General features: G+C 39.9%; 1 pseudogene; it reads right to left on the minus strand.

The window, feature by feature from the left end:
* Nucleotides 1–5,141: 5,141 nt before the first annotated feature.
* The window catches only part of LOC124799059, a 162,169-nt pseudogene continuing 144,093 nt past the window's right edge, over nt 5,142–23,217 (minus strand).

The following is a 23,217-nucleotide window of genomic DNA, read 5'->3' on the forward strand; positions in this document are numbered from 1 at the left end:
TCCTGTCTTTTCCAAAATAGTTGAGAAAGTTAAATACAACAGGATTATAAACTTTCTTAACACACACAACCTGATGTTCGAAAATCAAAATGGACTCGTAAAAGGTAAATCAACTAGCACTGCAGCTGCTTAACTAATTGAAGAGGTGTTAGGGGGTATTGAAAGCAAGGAACATGTGACAGGTGTATACCTAGACCTGGAAAAAGCCTTTGACTGTGTGAACTTTGACATCCTATTAGACAAGCTATGGAACATGGGCATTAGAGGCGCTGCTTATGACCTAATAAAGTATTATATGAGCAATAGAAAGCAGTTTGTTCTACTTAAAACGGAAAGTGGTGTCTACAAATCAGAGATCACTTGCATAAAATATGACGTGCCCCAGGGCTCAGTGTTGGGCCCCCTTCTGTTCTTGATCTATGTAAATGATATTAAATATTGTACTATAAATTCCAAAATTGTTCTGTATGCTGATGACACGTCCATTGTATGTAAAAAGGAATCATGTAATGAACTAGAGGCCGAGTGTAATAATGTGACGAAAGAAATTGTTCAGTTTTTTTAATGAAAGCCACTTAAATGTAAGCACCAGTAAAACGTGTTTGATGGAGTTTAACAAAAGTAGTTTGAATAATGAAATTAAATTATACATGGGCAACAAATTGGTAAAGAAACAGTCTAGTGTAAAATTCCTTGGCGTAACAATCCAAAGCAACCTGAAATGGGACACACATATTGACTCCTTAGCAACTAAGTTGTCAAGAAATATATTTGCAATCAGTACTATTAACAAGTTCTGAAGAGACACTGTAGTCCTAAAGACTGCATACCATGCTCTTTTCTCCTCTCATTTGAACTACGGTATTGAAATTTGGGGGACAACAACCAAAGCTAATCTAGATAAGCTACTCATTCTTCAAAAAAGGGGTGTGAGAATAATCTGTGGAGCAAAATATAGGGAATCTTGTCGCAACTTGTTTCCAAAAACAGAGGTGTTAACTGTTATAAACACATAATTCTAAAAGCCATATTGCTTGTGAAAAGACTGCACCCAAACACTTATTCAGATTTCCACCAGTACAATACTAGAAATAAAGAAAGATTTTACATTGGCAGCCACAGAACAGCACTTTACGAAAAGGGGCCTCAGTATGCAGGTATAAAATTAGCTAATGCACTGCCTAGAGCAGTCATGGCTCTTCCTACAGTTAAACTGAAACATCAGCTTAAGAAATTTTTAGTAAAACACCCTTTCTACACATTAGAAGAGTACCATACTTATATGAAGAACAACAAATGCTTTGTGAAATTATGTGAATAGAAATAAGTAAACATCTTATTGTAATTTTGTTGTAAATTAATGACGTATTCAGAAGAATGTGTCTTGTGTATTGTACAAATAACTTTAATCATTACTGTTTCTTTGTACATGTGCAGTGTACCATTCGATGTTGAATAAAGCTATTATTATTATTATTATTATTATTATTATTATTATTAACTTTAAAATGTTCATGTTTTACAAACACTGCTTATCAGACAATGTAATTAATTTTTGTGATTGTACTGCAAGTTATATCATGTGCACTGTGAATTCACATTTCTGCCACTGAAAATTTTCCCAGTATGAAATTCAACAAACATTCTGTTGCTTATTCATGCCTAGATTACTTCTCTCCTGAAAATATTGATAACAAAAAGCTGCATGCATCTTTGCCTGTGTAACTGTGGTCTGTAAAACTGAAGCTCGGCATCAACAACATTATAGTGCTAATGAAGTGGGAGAAGCAACTTAAAATTCATCTATTGTATGGTCTACGTCATTTGGTACTATCTTTTATGTAATCAATTTCCAGTATATTATTTCAGACATGAAGATATGAGACTTTGAGACACATGAAATTGCATGCATCACCAGGTAAGGGGGACATCACACAGTGCTCAAACACTGTTGTTAACAACCTACCCAAAATTACCAGATCATCTCCATAGGTGTGGAGCTACTCTTCTACAATAAAAACTGATGAAAAAACAAATATTTAAATTCAAGTAGTGTGAGATGCAACAGTGGTGAGACCTGTAATGCTATGTTACAAACATGGTAGCCATTTTGGAAGCCTGAGTCTTGGATTTAACTTATAATTTTCAGATGGAAAGGGGGTCATGTGATATAACACATACGAGGGTGGTGAAAAGTTCTCGGAATCACCACGAGAAGTCGGCACTAGGGCAAGTTCACGTGATATTCATTGGATTGTTGCCTGTAGACACATGCCACATCAGTGCTCTTAGAAGATAGCTGTGGCAGTAACGTGGCTTTGTTGTTGTTCCCGTGTAGTGATCTGCAGAGATGGTAAAAAATCGAGATTCAAGCAGAGATTAAGTACTTCATAAAGAAAGGTACGAAAGCAAAGGACATTCATGCCGATATTCAGAATACACTGGGGGACTGTGCTCCTTCATATTCAACTGTTCACAAGTGGGCAAATGAATTTAAATTCGGTTGGGAGAACTTACATGATTATCCAAGCAGTAGTCTGCCAGGATGTGTCACTACTCCAGAAATCATTGCAAAAGTGCACAAAATGGTCATGGAGGATCACCGATTGAAAATATGTGAAATTGCTCACACTTGCCAGATGTCATCTGAAAGGGTATCTCACATTTTAATTGAAGAATTAGAAATGAAAAAATTATCTGCAAGATGTGTTCCTTGACTCTTGACGTGTGCACGCACACATGTGCCATTGCCATGGCAAAATTACACAAACTAGGGTATGAATTGTTGCTACACCCACCTTATTCACCTGGTATGGCTCCGTCAGATTTCCATCCCTTCCCAAAACCAAAAATTTTTCTTGGTGGGCGAAGATCCACTTCAAATGAAGAATTGATACCCAGAGTTGACATCTATTTTGCATTCCTGGAGGAAACTCATTTTTGAGATGGGATCAAGGCACTGGAATATCATTGGACCAAGTGCATTAATCTACAAGGAGACTACACTGAAAAATAAAAAAAAGTTTCAGTGATGTAAGTACTTTTTTTCTATTCTGTTCTGAGAACTTTTCAAACCATCCTTGTAGATGGAGAATTACACAAGGAAAAAATGGTACCTTTCGTTTGAGCACAGATTTATTCATTTTCTAGTTATGTGCTAAATGCATTGAGATCATCCTGAAATCAGGACAGATTAATGCCTAGGTTATTGCACAGGATTTCAATCAGTGCTCCCAAACAGACTAACTACCCAGTACCCAAAGTGTGGTGGTGACACTTCTCACAAAATTCCCTGAAACTGGCTTTGTCGCACACAAACTGAAAGCTGGATGTTGAAAAGCTATGGACAGAGTGACATTGACTGCTGTTCTGGCATCATTCAGTAAGAGTCTAGAGTGCAGTACTCACTACATCTGGAAACTGTGATCAGCTATATATAAAAAATGAGAACTCTGGCAACATGTTAATAGTACCTCTACAAAATGGAAATGTTGCAATAGCTGAAAGACAACAATCCAGGTTGTCAGACTGACTTTGAGATGCAAGCTGGACATAGGCCATTGTTTCCCCTGTGGCATACTGTTTACAGATGAAGCTAATTTCAGTGAAAACAGAGACATAAATAAAAAGGACTGGATGGGTCCATTGAAGGTAGCTGGCACATTAAAAGCAATGGATTGCTGTAGAATATGGGGTTCTTGTATTATGTGTGTACTATGGGTGGGACATGGTCCTAAGTGAGAGGGAAGAACGGAGAGTACTCACAAAAATACACAAAATTCCATAAATCTGAGAGTAGTTTCGTACAAACTCGGTACACATATAGCTTACTAGATATAGCACCAACAGAAATGGGATGGATGCTGACAAGTAAAGTGAATCTAAATTTACTGACATTAGCATTGAACACAGTTTTTTTTAAGTCAGTTACACAATGACATTTAAGTTCAATTTTGATCAAATAAAACTCTGCAATATCTTCTGGAAATTTTTAGAATGAATAGGAAGTGTGAAAAACCATTTTTCCGTGCTTTTATGTTGTGAGAAATTGTGAACTTCCTGATGCTGGATGATGGGCACATACTATCCCATGAAAGCCTAAAAACAAAATTTCAAAAACCAGAATTAAATAATGAAGAATCTCATAATTTACCCCTTTCCTGTTTATAGCTCCCACAGAGACTGCAAAGACAAGATTATACTAATTACAGTGTGCACTAGGGGCATTTTAACAGTCTTTCTTCCTGAGCTCCACACGAGAATCAAATGGGAAAAAGATCAAGTATGTAGTACACTGGAAAGTACATTCTGTCATCAAGTGTACTGCAGTTTCCAAAAAATCGATGTAGACGGGGTGATGGGGTAAACCTAAAAAATTGACTACTAATGATTAATTAATACACTCTGTGCAGTCCAGCTTATTAAAAAGTCTAAGTGCCAGCAATCCACTGTAAAAACACACTGTAAAAAATTCAATAATATTTATATTTGTGACTTTCATTTTTTAAAATTGTAGTTATACTGAGTGAGTTGACACTTTTTGTTATTAATAATATGTTTTTATGACAAATAAAATTCATTATTCCCTCAGAGATTCCTGGGTTTCTCAACTTATATATTTGATGGAACTGCATCGGTAATGTGTTTGCTCATCTTTCATTGAGTTGCATGGTGAAATATGACTTGCTGTATGTACTGTCACAGAGAGAGAGAGAGAGAGAGAGAGAGAGAGAGAGAGAGAGAGAGAGAGAGAGACAGAGACAGAGAGAAAGGGGAAGGGGAAGCACTATACACATTTTACAGTTGGAGACTTTATCATCGGTCATGGAATTCATTTCCATGTAGGAAATATTAGACTAGACACTGATTTGGTTTTACTTTATGCAATAAAAATTTGGAAACATATTCTGTAAAAATTAATTTTCGGAGACGTCTAACATAAAAATGATTTTACAATTTCAAAATGGTGAACAAAAATCTTGTGTCACAGTGACTGCACATCTGATATATAATTAAAACTATGTCAGAAGCTTATAGTCACAATTTATGAAATTAGTGCACATAGTTCTTCCCCAAAGCAATCACACAACTTTTTTAGCCGTACATACGTTTTTGTTCTTTAGACTCTGCCAAAAATAGCATTATTTATATTCAAAAACATAAGTGTGTGCAGCATCACTAAGATGAAAAACAAACAGACAATAATGCACATTCATTGTCACTGAACCATCATCAAAATATGTCTTTACAAAATATACAAGAATGTGTGACTTTTCTATGAATGGTTTGTTCATGCCCAACTGTGTGATAAAATATCAAAATAAGCAATTATTTTGTAACATAAGAGAGCATACAATCTTTAAAAATATGCTCTACAAGATGTACAATTTTTTTCCAAGATGTGTACATACATAATTTCACTTCATAAAATTCCAACTCGGGAATATGAGAATTTAGCAGGATGCAGCACTAGCATTCTAGTGAAAATGTGTATATACAGTATAGTTTATAATGTCACTATAGTTTACTTTGTACAAACATAACTTCATTGCACCAAGACGGCCTTTCAAATGTCTGATGTTTCTGGAAGAGATGTGTTTGCAGATTTTGATGAATTTTTCCATTTGAGTTTCCAAGTAAAGAATTCAGCATGGAATCTGGTGGAGCTATGGCATCAGCCAGAGAGACAGCATCATTCTTCAGATGAGCACACAGATACATAATTCCCTCCCTTAACATCTCAGATGCCTGAGGGCCTTTCACATATCCTCCTGAAATGAATGACAGGTGTAATATTTTTCTAAAAAAAGAAAATGAATCATACATTTGTTAAATTCATAGCCAGATCAGTTGACTTGTATACATTTCAATAAGTGTAACTACCAGTACAGAATAAAGAAAAACGTATTCTTCACTTTTGGAACCACAGATTCCTTCTTCAGTGGAGCATCAAGGAAGTAGTTGGGGGGACAGTTCAATTAAATCCCAAGTTAAATGCGACCCACATAACACAAGGGAAAAACTGTGGGCAACTAGTTGTGGCCAACTTCAAACTTGTATGAAACATGCTCTGTAAACTGTCTGGAAGTACTTTAGATTGGTCCACTTGGAGATCACTGAACATGCTCAGACAGTGGTACCCAATCTTTCTTAAACCATTACCTCTGATTACAATCAGACATTAGTGCACCTTTAGCGCCTAACTAAAATGTAGAATGAAAGACTTTTCCTGAAACACTTTTATTTTTAAAATGATGAAAGATGCATGATATTTAGTTTGTGTGTCTCTTAGAATGAATGGCGAAGGAATTTGTGGTGCATTGCAAGTGCTAGCCACATCTCCTTCTCAGAAAAGGAAGCTAGCTATCCACACTAAGGGTACACACTTGTTACAAAACATGATTCCCGTGCATTACTCCTTTCCATTGTGGCACTTCACTCTAATAATAATAATAATAATAATAAAACTGTGTACAGCATTATAGTAGCCCTTGTGTAGTTACTGCTGTGCCGTGTTGTCAATTAATTCATTTATCTGTTTTGATGTGAGTCATGAAGCACTTTCAGGACTATTGCGGGTACTACCTACAAGTTGGAAAAGACATTTTCTTGAGATATTTAGCTTTTGTCATGCACATGCCTCACTTTTATCATCAAAGATGTATGGGACAAAGCACAACATATATGTGTAGTGGGTGGACTACATGAGGAACCTGTAACCTCCGTCACATTAATGCTACTAATTGAGAAAATTTAATTATTGATAACTTATAACACCAGTATTAGAGTCTTGCAAAACTGTGATAATAGTAATGATCTTTTGAAAATAATTTAGTTTCATGATTGAAACAGAATGGAATAATTAAGTTTTTACCCCTCAGACGATTTAATTTTAGCCCTCAGGGGGTAATTACCCCCCACTTGTGAACCACAGTTGGCGTTGGTGAATCCATGGATAGTTTTATCAAATAGGGACTTTCCAAAGGAGATACACAGTGTGAATGTGAAGAACGCACAATGAATCATCTGTGGCACTGTCCACACTGTCCTGAGTCATCTGGTGATGATGAGCTGATGAAGGCTGTTGCTCAATTTTTGGTGAAGATTATGTAGTCCATTATGTAAACTATGTAAGCAGGAGTTTTTGTAAATTATTGTTTTAGTTGTGTCCCTTAATATTATACAGTTTTATATCGCTTGTGACTTGAGTAAATTAAGACCTGTGAGGGGTAAAAAGGAAGGGAGGAGAAGATGAAGAGCTTTAAGCACTCTACAGTCATTCTATAGTTTTGTATGAATATTCTTTTTAACTAAATAAAATTCATGAAAAAATAACTAATTGATACTTTGCTTATTTAATTACAAACACCAGGAATTATATAACTGGCAGCACTAAAGGGTTTAATATTATACTGTGTGCACATAAAGTCAAACATGATGAACAACAGCACACTGGTTTTTGTTTAATACTCACATCATCACTTCAAGGATTAAACCTTTTTTTGTTTTGTTTTGTCTGTTACACTGTCCATCACTTCCTCATTTTTCCTTGATTTCTTTTCTCAATTAGGTTAAATGCTGTAGCTCTTCAGGCTTTCCCAGCAATCTGTTGGCATTTTGAAAAAACGGGACTTTTGCCAGATGTTAACATCCTTCTCTCGTGACATTTTGATGGCGTAACCTGCTATCTTCTTTGGTGCTACCCAAGAATGGTCCTTGGATGGATCGAGTCCAGTATTTATGCCTGTAAGGTGCTGGTTGCTCCCTAGTTGGTCTGCGCTGCATCAGTGCAGTTGAGCAAGTGACCAACAGGCTACCATCCAGTGTAGCTGAAGAGATCCATAGAGACACATGCAGGGCACCAAATCCAACATCTCAAGCAATGAAAGGTTGGCACTAAGGCAACTGTGGGAGGATGACAGCATTGTAGTGACGCCAGCAGACAAGGGGAACTCCACAGTCATCCTAAGGAAGACAGAGTATGACAGAAAAGTGCAACAACTTCTGGAGGATCCTGTGTACAAAACAATACAAAGTGATCCCATGGACAAAGTGGACAAAAAGACTAGGGCTCTGCTGAAGGAGATGGGCATGCCTGAACAAGTTATCAAACAACTGCATTCCAAAGTGCAGTATCATCTAGATTGCATGGATTCCACGAAGTTCACAAGAATGGGGTTCCTCTTCAACTTACTGTTAGCAATATCAGTGCTGCCACCTATCCTACTGCAAAATACCTAAAGAAGATGCTGGCACAACATGTGGGCATATGTGTGCACCACATTCGGAACTCAGAGGACTGCCTACAATGGCTGAGGCAACTACACATTGTGGACTCAGACATAAAGGTCAGTTTTGATGTCGTGTCTCTCTTCACAAGAGTACCACTGAATGACTCACTTGATCTCATTGGAGAGAGGTTTGATCAGCTCTCCTCGACTTTTTCAGGCATGTACTAACCTCGACGTACTTTCTGTATGGGAAGTATCATAAGTGGTTGCCAACCTATTCATGGAAAGATCTGAAGAGGAGGCACTTACATCTGCCAAATATCAAACCAAGTGCTTTTTTAGATAAGAAGGGCTTATTTCAATAGTGGTACAAGTCTATTTTTGTTCATTCTGAGATACAGAGTCTTACAAAGTTAATTGAGCGCTGAAAGTCACCTCATCTTTGTATTTATATATATATATATATATATATATATATATATATATATATATATATAATGGAAGGAAACATTCCATGTATGGGAAGTATCATAAGTGGTTGCCAACCTATTCATGGAAAGATCTGAAGAGGAGGCACTTACATCTGCCAAATATCAAACCAAGTGCTTTTTTAGATAAGAAGGGCTTATTTCAATAGTGGTACAAGTCTATTTTTGTTCATTCTGAGATACAGAGTCTTACAAAGTTAATTGAGCGCTGAAAAATCTTATATATATGTCTGCTTGTGTCTGTATGTGTGGATGGATATGTGCGTGTGTGCGAGTGTATACCTGTCCTTTTTTCCCCCTAAGGTAAGTCTTTCCGCTCCCGGGATTGGAATGACTCCTTACCCTCTCCTTTAAAACCCACTTCCTTTCGTCTTCCCCTCTCCTTCCCTCTTTCCTGATGAGGCAACAATTTGTTGCGAAAGCTTGAATTTTGTGTGTATGTTTGTGTTTGTTTGTGTGTCTATCGACCTGCCAGCGCTTTTGCTCGGTAAGTCACCTCATCTTTGTATTTATATATAATTTTTCCCACGTGGAATGTTTCCTTCCATTATATATATATATATATATATATATATATATATATATATATATATATATATATATATATATATATATATATATATATATATATAATGGAAGGAAACATTCCACGTGGGAAAAATTATATATAAAAACAAAGATGAGGTGACTTACCGAACAAAAGCGCTGGCAGGTCGATAGACACACAAACAAACACAAACATACACACAAAATTCAAGCTTTCGCAACAAACTGTTGCCTCATCAGGAGAGAGGGAAGGAGAGGGGAAGACGAAAGGAAGTGGGTTTTAAAGGAGAGGGTAAGGAGTCATTCCAATCCCGGGAGCGGAAAGACTTACCTTAGGGGGAAAAAAGGACAGGTATACACTCGCACACACGCACATATCCATCCACACATACAGACACAAGCAGACATATTTCAAATATGTCTGCTTGTGTCTGTATGTGTGGATGGATATGTGCGTGTTATCGAGTGTATACCTGTCCTTTTTTCCCCCTAAGGTAAGTCTTTCCGCTTCCGGGATTGGAATGACTCCTTACCCTCTCCTTTAAAACCATAACACGCACATATCCATCCACACATACAGACACAAGCAGACATATTTGAAATATGTCTGCTTGTGTCTGTATGTGTGGATGGATATGTGCGTGTGTGCGAGTGTATACCTGTCCTTTTTTCCCCCTAAGGTAAGTCTTTCCGCTCCCGGGATTGGAATGACTCCTTACCCTCTCCTTTAAAACCCACTTCCTTTCGTCTTCCCCTCTCCTTCCCTCTCTCCTGATGAGGCAACAGTTTGTTGCGAAAGCTTGAATTTTGTGTGTATGTTTGTGTTTGTTTGTGTGTCTATCGACCTGCCAGCGCTTTTGTTCGGTAAGTCACCTCATCTTTGTTATAATAGAGGGAAACATTCCACGTAGAAAAAAATATATCTAAAAACAAAGATGTAGTGACTTACCAAATGAAAGTGCTGGCAGGTCGACAGACACACAAACAAACACAAACATACACACAAAATTCAAGCTTTCGCAACAAACTGTTGCCTCATCAGGAAAGAGGGAAGGAGAGGGAAAGACAAAAGGAAGTGGGTTTTAAGGGAGAGGGTAAGGAGTCATTCCAATCCCAGGAGCGGAAAGACTTACCTTAGGGGGAAAAAAAGACGGGTATACACTCGCACACACACACATATCCATCCACACATATACAGACACAAGCAGACATATTTAAAGACAAAGAGTTTGGGCTTGTGTCTGAACCATTACACCAACAACCTGACAACAGCTTTCGCATCCCATAACTACCCTCCCGACCTGGTACAGAAGCAAATAACCAGAGCCACTTCCTCATCCCCTCAAACCCAGAACCTCCCACAGAAGAACTACAAAAGTGCCCCACTTGTGACAGGATACTTTCTGGGACTGGACCAGACTCTTAATGTGGCTCTCCAGCAGGGATACGACTTCCTCAAATCCTGCCCTGAAATGAGATCCATCCTTCATGAAATCCTCCCCACTCCACCAAGAGTGTCTTTCCGCCATCCACCTAACCTTCGTAACCTGTTAGTTCATCCCTATGAAATCCCCAAACCACCTTCCCTACCCTCTAGCTCCTATCCTTGTAACCGTCCCCGGTGCAAAACCTGTCCCATGCACCCTCCCACCACCACCTACTCCAGTCCTGTAACCCGGAAGGTGTACACGATCACAGGCAGAGCCACGTGTGAAAGCACCCACGTGATTTACCAACTGACCTGCCTACACTGTGATACATTCTATGTGGGAATGACCACAACAAACTGTCCATTCGCATGAATGGACACAGGCAGACAGTGTTTGTTGGTAATGAGGATCACCCTGTGGCTAAACATGCCTTGGTGCACGGCCAGCACATCTTGGCACAGTGTTACACCGTCCGGGTTATCTGGATACTTCCCACCAACACCAACCTATCCGAACTACGGAGATGGGAACTTGCCCTTCAATATATCCTTTCTTCCCGTTACCCACCAGGCCTCAATCTCCGCTAATTTCAAGTTGCCGCCACTCATACCTCACCTGTCATTCAACAACATCTTTGCCTCTGCACTCCCGCCTCGACTGACATCTCTTTGTCTTTAAATATGTCTGCTTGTGTCTGTATATGTGTGGATGGATATGTGTGTGTGTGTGCGAGTGTATACCCATCCTTTTTTCCCCCTAAGGTAAGTCTTTCCGCTCCCGGGATTGGAATGACTCCTTACCCTCTCCCTTAAAACCCACATCCTTTCGTCTTTCCCTCTCCTTCCCTCTTTCCTGATGAGGCAACAGTCTGTTGCGAAAGCTTGAATTTTGTGTGTATGTTTGTGTTTGTTTGTGTGTCTATCGACTTGCCAGCGCTTTTGTTTGGTAAGTCACATCATCTTTGTTTTTAGATATATTTTTCCCACGTGGAATGTTTCCCTCTATATATATATATATATGGCATTATTGCAGAGCTATTAAAAAACCTTGGACCAAAGACGTTGCAAGAGCTCACAAAAATAATAACAAAAATATGGGAAACAGAAAAATTACCAGAGGATTGGAAATGTGCCCTTATTCACCCGTTACATAAAAAAGGAGACAGAACAAATGTCAATAACTACAGGGGAATCTCACTTTTACAAGTCACCTACAAAATTCTCTCAACATGCCTGCTGAAAAGAACACAAGAGCACCTGGAACGCCAAATTGGTGATTATCAAGCAGGCTTCCGCCCCGGTCGCTCATGCATAGAACAAATATTTAATTTAAAGACAATATTAAAACACAAAGCAATTAGAAATGCCCCCATAATTTGTACATTTGTAGATTTTAAGAAAGCCTATGACTCAATTGACCGGCAATCTTTGTTTGACATTTTAGAGGAACTTGGACTTGACTCCAAAACACTAAGGCTTATCAAAGAATCACTGACAGACACTGTATCTAAAGTTAAATTCAGGGGAGAAATCTCTGAACCTTTTCTCATAAAAACTGGAGTATGTCAAGGTGACGGGCTATCTCCACTTCTGTTTAATATAGTCCTGGATAAAGTCATTAAGGAATGGGAAAAAGAATTGAAAAATCAATCCTACTGGAAACCAATCCATCTTGGTAGAACCAAAGACAACGTGGAGATATCTTGTTTAGCATTCGCGGACGACTTGGCCATACTTGCAGATGATGAAGAAATCGCCACCAAACAAATAGAGATCCTTAAGGAATGCGCGGATAACGTAGGTTTACAAATTTCGTTTCAAAAGACAGAATTTTTCTGTACGAAATTCCATATACACAGTTTGAACACAAAATATGGAAAAATAAATAGAGTAAAACATTTTAAATACCTAGGTGACATTTTGGAGCCAACCGGAGGAGAGAAAGTTGCACAGAAGATCAGACAACAGAAAATGAAGAGAGCATATGGTATGACACATGAAATATACAATAAAAAATGCATCTCCTCGAACACAAAAATAAGACACTACTGCGCAGTAATTAAGCCAGCAGCACTATATGCTAGTGAAACGCTCACACTCCACACAAAATGTGATTTAGAAAAAATACTAAAAGAAGAACGCAAAATTATGAGAAAGATTTTAGGTCCAAAATTAACAGAAGAAGGATACCGGATACAATCAAGAAGAACCACAGAAACTATATCAAACCTGGCAGCAGACATAAGAAGGCGAAGATTAAAATTTTATGGACATGTCACTAGACTTCCCCCCACACGACTCACCAACAGAATTCTTACATACATAGAAAAAGTCAAATCAACAACACCATGGATTAGCCAAGTAAAATTAGATTTACAAAAAGCAAATATTGAACTTAAAGATGTCAAAGATAGAAAAACTTTTAGAAATAAGGTGGAAAAGTGGATTGAATTGTCGGAGAAGGAAGCACTAAAGAGACCAGGAACAAAATGGACAGAAGAAAGAAAAAGAAAACATGGAGAACGAATGAAAGAAGTATGGAAGAAACGACGTCAGAAAGCTTTGCGTGATCCTTCTGGGTCCATTCGCGATGAGTATATATATATATATATATATAAACAAAGATGATGTGGTCTTTAAATATGTCTGCTTGTGTCTGTATATGTGTGGATGGATATGTGTGTGTGTGCGAGTGTATACCCGTCCTTTTTTCCCCCTAAGGTAAGTCTTTCCGCTCCCGGAATTGGAATGACTCCTTACCCTCTCCCTTAAAACCCACATCCTTTCATCTTTTCCCTCTCCTTCCCTCTTTCCTGATGAGGCAACAGTTTGTTGCAAAAGCTTGAATATTGTGTGTATGTTTGTGTTTGTTTGTGTGTCTGTCAACCTGCCACCACTTTCATTTGGTAAGTCACATCATCTTTGTTTTTAGATATATATTTCCTACGTGGAATGTTTCCCTCTATATAGACTTGCCAAACGAGAAAATGCTGGTAGATAGACACAATAAAAAACACACAAATACACATACAAATTTCAAGGTTTCGCAACCCAAGATTGCTTACGATAAAAAGGGAAGGTGAATACAAAGTGAAACTACTTGCACAAACAAAAAGAGAAAATAAGATGACAGAAAAGATTTCGAAATGCAACAGTGACAAACCTTGGGTTGCGAAGGCTTGAAATTTGTGTATGTCTTTGTGTCTTTTTTATTGTGTCTATCTACCAGTGCTTTCTCGTTTGGTAAGTCATAGCATCTTTGTTTTTTTATATATATTTTCCCACGTGGAATGTTTCCCTCTATTATAATCACATATATATACTTTAATATTTCTGGTATCTCAACTGCAGATTTTTCAGTGCTCATTTAACTTTATAGGACTCTGTATCTCAGAATGAACAAAAATGGACTTGTACCACTATTGAAATAAGCCCTTCATATGTGGATGATACCTTTGTCATGTGGCCCCATGGTAAGGAGAAGCTAGATGATTTTCTGGAACATCTGAATTCATGCCACCCAAATATAACATTCACAATGGATCTGGAGAAGGATGGACAACTCCCATTCCTGGATGTATTAGTCAAGAGGAAGGCTGATGGCACATTTGTATACCACAAACTGACACACATTGTCTTATACCTGCAAGTTAACAGCTGCCACCATCCGGCACAGAAGAACACACTGCTCAAAACTCTAGTCCACAGAGCACATATTCTGTCTACAGTTGGTGTTCAGCAAGAATGGATTCTCCTCTAGTCCAGTCAACCACAGGATCCAGAAGACAAACCAGAAGAGGCGAAGAGGGTGCCATACTTGCCACATGCTGGACCGATCTCTGCTAAGATCAGCAAAATTCTCATGAAACATGACATGAAGAGTGTAAGATTGGGACAATGTTGGGGAATGTAAAGGATGACCGGGGATTACAGAAGCCATGCACTGACAGCATACCATGTGAGTGTCGGCTGTCATACATCAGCCAGACCACCAGGACTGTGGAAATCAGGTGTAAAGAACACCAGAGGCGTATCAGACTCAGGCAGGCTACCATATCAGCCATAGCAGAACACCGTTTAGAGCTCGGTCACTTGATGAACTACAATGACACCAAATTGTCACACAGATGCCCTAGATATTGGGACAGTGTCATAAAAGAGTCCATTGAGATCAAGATCACTGAGAATCTCATCAGCTGTGACACTGGATACCAGCTCAGCAAGGCCTGGGATCCGGCTCTTGAACATCTTAAAACTCAACGCAAAACACATAGAGATTTCACAAGAAACAGGAATGGGAACTGAGAAAACAGCCACGAGACAGAGCACCAGACACTACAGATTTGTCCTGACACTCCTGAGATGACAACCAAAACCCTAGACGATGGCCAAATTGGGTGCGGACATTGGGTGGGACACCAACAATCAGAGGGAACCATTGGAGCCGTGCCTGGTGGGCACGGACAGGGGATGGAACACTCAACATGGTGCAGACCAATTACGGAGCACCCAGCGAGAGACAGAAGTGGAAACCGAGGAAACAGCAATGAGACAGAACACCAGACATTACTGACCAGTTTTGACAGACCTCAGACAACAACCTTAACCCCAGAGGATGGCTGTAGTGGACATGGAGGGCAGTCAGAACACCAGTGCCCAGAGAGGCTCATGGGAGCTGGGCCTGGTGGGTGCAGACTGCAAATGAAACACTCGACACAGTGTGGACCAGTTACAAAGCACTCAGCTAGAGACAGAAGTGGAGACCAAGGACTGCAGAGGGAACACCTGATGTGGTGCGGACCGACTAGGGAGCAACCAGCACCTTACAGGCATAAATACTGCACTCAATCTGCCCAAGGACCATTCTTGGGTAGCATCTGAAGAAGACGGCAAGTTACTCTGTCGAAATATTGTGCGTGAATGACGCGAACATCTGGATGAAGACCTGTTTTTTCAAAATGTCAGGTTAAATGCTCTTATCTGAACAGATTATCTTTCTCTGCTCATTCTTTGGTGTTGTTTGTTCCAGTTTCTTCTATTTTCTTGTATTTCATTGAGGATATTAAACATACTTAGTTCTCCATAACTTATAAATTTCAAAATCTGTCATCTGTTGTGCATCCTGTTACCGCTCTTAGAAATCTCATCTCTGTTAGCTTTATATGACTTTCTTGGGTTTATTTATAGCCCACAATTTACTTCCATAAACAGGCAATGGGGCTGCCACTATCTTATAAAATTTCAATCTTGTTTCTTTTCTCATTTTATTTTTAGACTGCTGTTTATTGTTTGACATATATTCCCAAATATATAATCTCTAAATCAGTGCAAAAACAACAACAACCACACATAAGACCTTTGTGTCATTTTTTGTTTACATGCAGCCAATCTCACATCCTTGACAAATTTAAAACATTCTTTGAACTTAATTACTCTTTCTAAATTGACCACGAGTGAGAAATTTGGGAGCTGTTATAGTGTAGTGAGTAGAGGGATTTGTTGCACAATCTTGTAGGAAATATTTTATCTGGGGGGGGGGGGGGGGGGGGGAGGGGGTGCAGTGGGGAGAATTTTGGGAGAAGAGAAGAGGCTCTCTCCTGGATCTACAGAGAATGCAGCAGGAACATTTTGATTGGGGAACAGGAAAGGAAAATCTGTGCCCTTCAGGCACAGTTGGGGGAAGCAAGGATGGGACTGATAAGGATCAAGGGAGGTAGGAGGGAGGAGAGTGGTTGGGAACTGGCAGCTGGTAGGCAGATAGGAAAAAAAAGAATGCGACCTGATAGTTTTATCATCAACACCAAAAACAGGTATCTACCACTGCCAGAGCTAAGTGGGGAAGAGCGTCAGGTGTAACGAGGTGCAAGAAATGTGCAGCACACTTCAACCAAGGCCAAGAAGCCTAGGAATAGACAAAATGTTAGGAAGAAGAAATTGCTGCTGCCATGGGCGAGGTGTAAGCCCTCAGTTACAGGAAAGTTTAGGGGGAGGTTACCAATATCTTCAAGTCAAATGCAGGGCTAAGTCATGTGATAGAGGACTTAGGGTGTTCATGTAAGGACTTCACAAAAAAAGGACCATGTAATAGTAGTGGGTGGGGTGGGAAACAGTTTGCTACAGAACTTAATACCTAAGAGGGCATAGCAGTCAGAAAAGGAGAGAGGTAAAAAGTCTGTGGGTGCGTTGGTGATAGACAGCTGTGTAGTGCTGCAATGGGAACAGGGAACAGGATAAGTGGGTAAAAGATGATGACTAATGAAGGTTGAGGTCAGGAGAGTTATGGGAACATAGGATATATTATAGGGAGGGTTCTTGCCTGTGCTATTCAGGAAAGCTGATGTTAGTGGCAAGGGTACAGATGGCACAGGCTGTGAAGCAATCATTGAAATGAAGAACATGGTGTGAGGCAGCATTCTCAGCAACTAGGTGGTCCTGCTGTTTCTTTGATACAGTTTGTTGTTGGACATTCTTGCAGACAGAGAGCTTGTTCATTGTCATGCCCATATAGCACAGTGCTTGCAGCTTAGTATGTAGATTACTTGACTGGTTTCACAGTTAGCCCTGCCTCTGATGGGATAGCTGATGCTTGTGACTGGACTGGAGTAGGTGGTGGTGGGATGACGTATGGGACAGGTCTTGCATCTAGTTCTATTACATGTATATGAGCCATGACACATGGGGTTTGGAGCAAGGATTATGTAGGAGTGGATAAGAATATTGTGTAGGTTTGGTGGGTGATGGAATACCACTATGGGAGGGATGGGAAGAGTAGTAGGTAGCACATTCCTCATTTCAGGGCATAGCAAGAGGTAGTCAAAACACTGACAGTAAATGTGATTCAGTTGCTCCAGTCCTGGGTGGTACTGAGTCACAAGGGGAATGCTCCTCTGTGGCTGGATGGTGGGACCTTGGGAGGTGGTGGGTGACTGTAGAGACTAGGCATGGGAAATCTGTTTTGAACAAGGTTGGGAGAATAGTTACAATCTGTGATGGCTTCCATGAGACCCTTGGTATATTTTGAGAGGGACTGCTCATCACTCCAGATGTGACAGACTTGGTATGGAATGGGTGACAACTGTCGAAGTTGAGGTATTGTTAGTGGTTGGTAGGTTTTATATGGACAGAGGTACTGATGTAGCAATTTTTGAGATGGATGTCAACATCAAGGAGGGGGCTTGTTGGGTTGAAGAGGACCATGCGAAGTGAATGGGGGAAAACGATTTGAGGTTTTGGAGAAATGTGGATAGGGTCCTCATCCTTGGTCGAGATCATGAAGATGTCGTCAATGAATCTGAACCAGGTTTGGGACTCCGCGCAGTTAGAAAGGATTTCTCTAGATGGCCTATGTGTAGACTGGCATAGGATGGTGTCATCGGAGTACTCATATCCATACCCTGGATTAGTAAGGAGGTTGCACGTTTGGAATCCATCTGGTGTTGGGGAAGATAGTGTTCAATAGTGGCAAGTCTATGGTCATTAGGGATGTTAGTATAAAGGGACATGGCATCAACAGTAATGAGCAAGGCAACATGTGGTAGAGGAACTGGAACTGTGGAGAGTCGTTGGAGGAAATGGTTTGTATATTTTGTATAGGAGGGTAAGTTAGGGGTAATAGGCTGAAGGTGTTGGTCTCTGAGGGCAGAGATTCTCTGAGTGGGGGCACTGTAACTAGTCACAATGGGGCAGGCACTATGTTTGGGTTTATGGGCTTAAGGAAGCATGTAGAAGGTAGGACTGTGGGGCATGGTAGGAGTGAGTAAGTAATTCTTGTGGTTCAAAGCAACTGTCATGGAGCCTTTGTGATCACGTAGGATTTTAAGGTTGGGATCAGATTTTAGGTGGTTGATGACAGTTCTTGCTGCAGATTTAAGGTTAGCTTGCTTGTATAGGGATTTGGGGAATGATGGTGATGCAAGGTTTGAGGTTAAGAAATTCTTGTAAATTAACAGGGAGGATTTGGGGGCAGTGGGAGGGATTAAGGTTGCATGGAGAAATGAGCTGTGTCAGGCAGGTTTCAACACTGGTCTTTTGTCCCGAAGAAAGCAGGTGTTGACAGATGTGAAAATTACCGAACTATCAGTTTAATAAGTCACAACTGCAAAATAGTAACGCGAATTCTTTACAGACAAATGGAAAAACTGGTAGAAGCCGATCTCGGGGAAGATTGGTTTGGATTCCGTAGAAATGTTGGAACACATGAGGCAATACTGATCTTACGAATTATCTTAGAAGAAAGATTAAGGAAAGGCAAACCTAAATTTCTAGCATTTGCAGACTTAGAGAAAGCTTTTGACAATGTTGACTGGAATACTCTCTTTCAAATTCTAAAGGTGACAGGGGTAAAATACAGGGAGCAAAAGGCTATTTACAATTTGTACAGAAACCAGATGGCAGTTATAAGAGTCGAGGGGCATGAAAGGGAAGCAGTGGTTGGAAAGGGAGTGAGGCAGGGTTGTAGCCTCTCCCCAATATTATTCAATCTGTATATTGAGCAAGCAGTAAAGAAAACAAAAGAAAAATTTGGAGTAGGTATTAAAATCCATGGAGATGAAATAAAAATTTTGAGGTTTGCCAATGACATTGTAATTCTGTCGGAGACAGCCAAGGTCTTGGAAGAGCAGTTGAACGGAATGGATAGTGTCTTGAAAGGAGGGTATAAGATGAACATCAACAAAAGCAAAACGAGGATAATGGAATGTAGTCGAATTAAGTCGGGTGATGCTGAAGGAATTAGTTTAGGAAACAAGACACTTAAAGTGGTAAAGGAGTTTTTCTATTTGGGGAGCAAAATAACTGATGATGGTCGAAGTAGAGAAGATATAAAATGTAGACTGCCAATGGTAAGGAAAGCGTTTCTGAAGAAGAGAAATTTGTTAACATCGAGTATAGATTTAAGTGTCAGGAAGTCGTTTCTGAAAGTATTTGTATGGAGTGTAGCCATGTATGGAAGTGAAACATGGACAATAAATAGTTTGGACAAGAAGAGAATAGAAGCTTTCTAAATGTGGTGCTACAGATGAATGCTGAAGATTAGATGGGTAGATCACATAAATAATGATGAGGTATTGAATAGATTGGGGAGAAGAGGAGTTTGTGGCACAACTTGACAAGAAGAAGGGACCGGTTGGTAGGACATGTTCTGAGGCATCAAGGGATTACCAATTTGGTACTGGAAGGCAGCGTGGAGGGTAAAAATTGTATAGGGAGGCGAAGAGGTGAATACACTAAGCAGATTCTAAAGGATGTAGGTTGCAGTAAGTACTGGGAGATGAAGAAGCTTGCACAGGATAGAGTAGCATGGAGAGCTGCATCAAACCAGTCTCAGGACTGAAGACCACAACAACACAACTGACAAAGACTCTACCACTGCTGTTTTGAACTGCAGGGATTACCTGACAGAAGGACTCCAGCTGCTGTCAGATTCACCCACCTACATACCCTGCCACAGAGACCCTGTTCCAGAAATCCAGCACGATCTCTAGCCTCTTCTCAAATCCTCGGGGTCATTCCAGAGCCACTCCCCTAAGTCCATCTCTCTTCTCTTCACAGCCTGTAATTATTCTCTCAACCTCATACAAAAATAGACCTCCCATGCCTTATCTCTCTAGTTACCCACCACTTCTCAAAGTTCCACCATCCAGCCACAGAGGAGCATTCCCCTTGTCATTCAATACCATCCAGCACTGGAGCAACTGAATCACATTCTCTTCCAGGGTTTTGACCACCTCTCGTCATGCCCTGAAATGAGGAACGTGCCCCCCACTATCCTTTCCATGCCTCCCACAGTAGTATTCCACAACCCCCTGAACCTACACAATATCCTTGTCCATCCCTACACAACCCCTCCTCCCGCCCCTTGCGCCATGGCTCATATCCCGGTAATAGACCTAGATGCAAGACCTGCCCCATACATCCTCCCACCACCACCTACTCCAGTCTAGTCACAAGCATAATCTATCCCATCAAAGGCAGGGATACCTATGAAACCAGTCATGTGATCTACAAGCTAAGTTGCAACCACTCTGCGAAATTCTAAGTGTGCATGACAACCAACAAGCTGTCTGTCCCCATGAATGGCCACAAAAGAACTGTGGCCAAGAAACAGCTGGACCACCCAGTTGATGAGCATGCTGCCAACATGATGTTCTTCATTTCAGTGACTGTTTCTCAGCTTGTGCCATCTGGATCCCTGCATCAACAGCAGCTTTTCTGAATTGTGCAGGTGGGAACTCTCCCTATAATATACCCTATGTTCCCGTAACCCTCCTGGCCTCAAGCTTTGTTAGTCATTGTCGTTTACCCACCCACCCATTTCCCTGTTCCCATTCCAGCACTACACAGCCCTCAATTCCACCAATGCGTGCACATTCACTTTACTTCTGTTCTTTTCTGCTTCCCCTCCCCCTGATGCCTTCTTCTTAACTCCAATCTCCATTGCCCAGCTTGCTTCTTCCACCATGCACTGCTGTTCAAAGTCAGTTCTTAGCAGCTGATATTAAGGATAGAGACATTTGTATGTGTGTGTGTGTGTGTGTGTGTGTGTGTGTGTGTGTGTGTGTGCGTGTGTGAGTGTGTGTAATTGTGATGAAGGCCTGTTTGGCTGAAAGCTTTGTTTGATATTCTTTTTGCTCTGCCTATCGGTGACTCAGCATTTCCACTATATAGTATGGAAAGTTCTGATAGAATATAAATAATTTAGGAGTAAAGTAATGACTCTCTCTCTTTCTCTCTCTCTCTCGCTCTCTCTCTCTCTCTCTCTCTCTCTCTCTCCCACACACACACACACACACACACACACACACACACACACACACACATGCATGCATGTCTACATTTTGAAGCATTTTACATCACAGATCGCTTTTTCTAGCTCTACAAATCATATGAAGTGTGTCGATTTTTCTTAAGTCTACCTTCCATTAAGAAGTGCAACATCACAATTGCTTTATTTGTGGCTTTACCTTTCTTAAAGCCAAACTGATCATTATCCAACAGGTTTTCTATTTTCTTTTTCATTCTTCAGTATATTATTCTTCTCAGAAGCTTTCTTGCATGAGCTTTTACTTTCTTGCATGAGCTTTCAATCTGACTGTATAATAGTTTTTGCACTTATCTGCCGTTGCCATCATCGAGATTGTGTGCATTATATTTTTAATAAAGTCTGATGATATATTCACAGTCTTGTAGACTCTACAAAACATAGTCATTTAATTGCCTCATTGCCTCTTCCCTCAATGACTTTAGAAATCCCAAAGCAATATTTCCTATATTTGGTCCAAGTCCTTCAAGGCTATGGTAAACCCTGATTCTAATACTGAATCTCCTGTCTTCCATATTGACTGCCATTGCTTTTTCTATCACATCATCAGACAATTTCTCTCCCTTGCAAAGGCCTAAGCTATATTCTTTCCACCTATTCAATCTTCCTTTTGCATTGAACAGTGAAATCCCTCTTACACTTCTAGTACTGAAGCACTTGCTTTTAATTTTGACAGCTGATTTAAATTTGCTTTGTGCTTAATTTGTTTTATTGATGACCATTTCTATTTCAATTTCTTCCCATTTTTCCTGCAACCATTTATTTTTAGCTTCCTTGCAATTCCTATTAGTTTTATTTCTAGGTGGCTTCTGTTCCTGTATTCCTATCTTCTCTAGAGTGTGTTTGTACTTTTTTCTTTTGTCTGTCAGTTTATATCTTCTATTACCCACTTTTTTCTTTGTGTTTACCTTCATTGTTTTTATATTTATCTGTCTAATTTCTGTGACTGTCATCTTTAGAGATGCCAATTTTTCTTAAACTGACCTACCGAATATGTTATTCAGCATCACAATATCTACATCCTTAGAGACCTTCAAACACACACAATCATTTCTGAGTAGTTCAGTATTCCACTTCTTTCCACATTGATTCTCTGTGATGTTTCTCTTAAACTTTAGCCTACTCTTTATCATTACTAAATTGTGATCTGAATCTATATGCACTCCTAAGTATGTCTTACAATCCCATGTCTGATTTCAGAATCTCTGTCTCACCGTGATGTAATCCAGCTGGAATCTTCTCATGTCTCCAGACCATTTCTAAGTCTCTTCTCGTTTCTGAACAGGATATTTGCTAACTCTCTCATTCCTCCTCATTCATCGATTCATTATCATCAGATACTTTCCCTATCCTTTCATCCTCTGCTTGTGATACTGGAGATGTCCATCTGAACTGCTATTCCAGGTGGCAGTTTTTGTGAGTTCTGATGAGGGCAACCTTATCACAGAACTGCTCACAGTAACATACTCATACTCTGTGCCTCAACTTCCCATTCATAATGAATCCTTCTTCCCATTTACCATTTCCTGCTCTTGTTGATATTACCCTATATTCACCTGACCACAAATCCTTATCTTCTTTTTGTTTCACTTCACTGACCCACACTATATCTAGATCGAGCCTTTGCATATCCATTTTCATATTATGTAGCTCCCCTTTGACATTGAGACTTCATATGTTCTGGACTTTGATTAGTAGTATTTT

Source organism: Schistocerca piceifrons, chromosome 5 (genome assembly GCF_021461385.2).
Source record: "Schistocerca piceifrons isolate TAMUIC-IGC-003096 chromosome 5, iqSchPice1.1, whole genome shotgun sequence".
Taxonomy (NCBI): Eukaryota; Metazoa; Arthropoda; class Insecta; order Orthoptera; family Acrididae; genus Schistocerca; species Schistocerca piceifrons.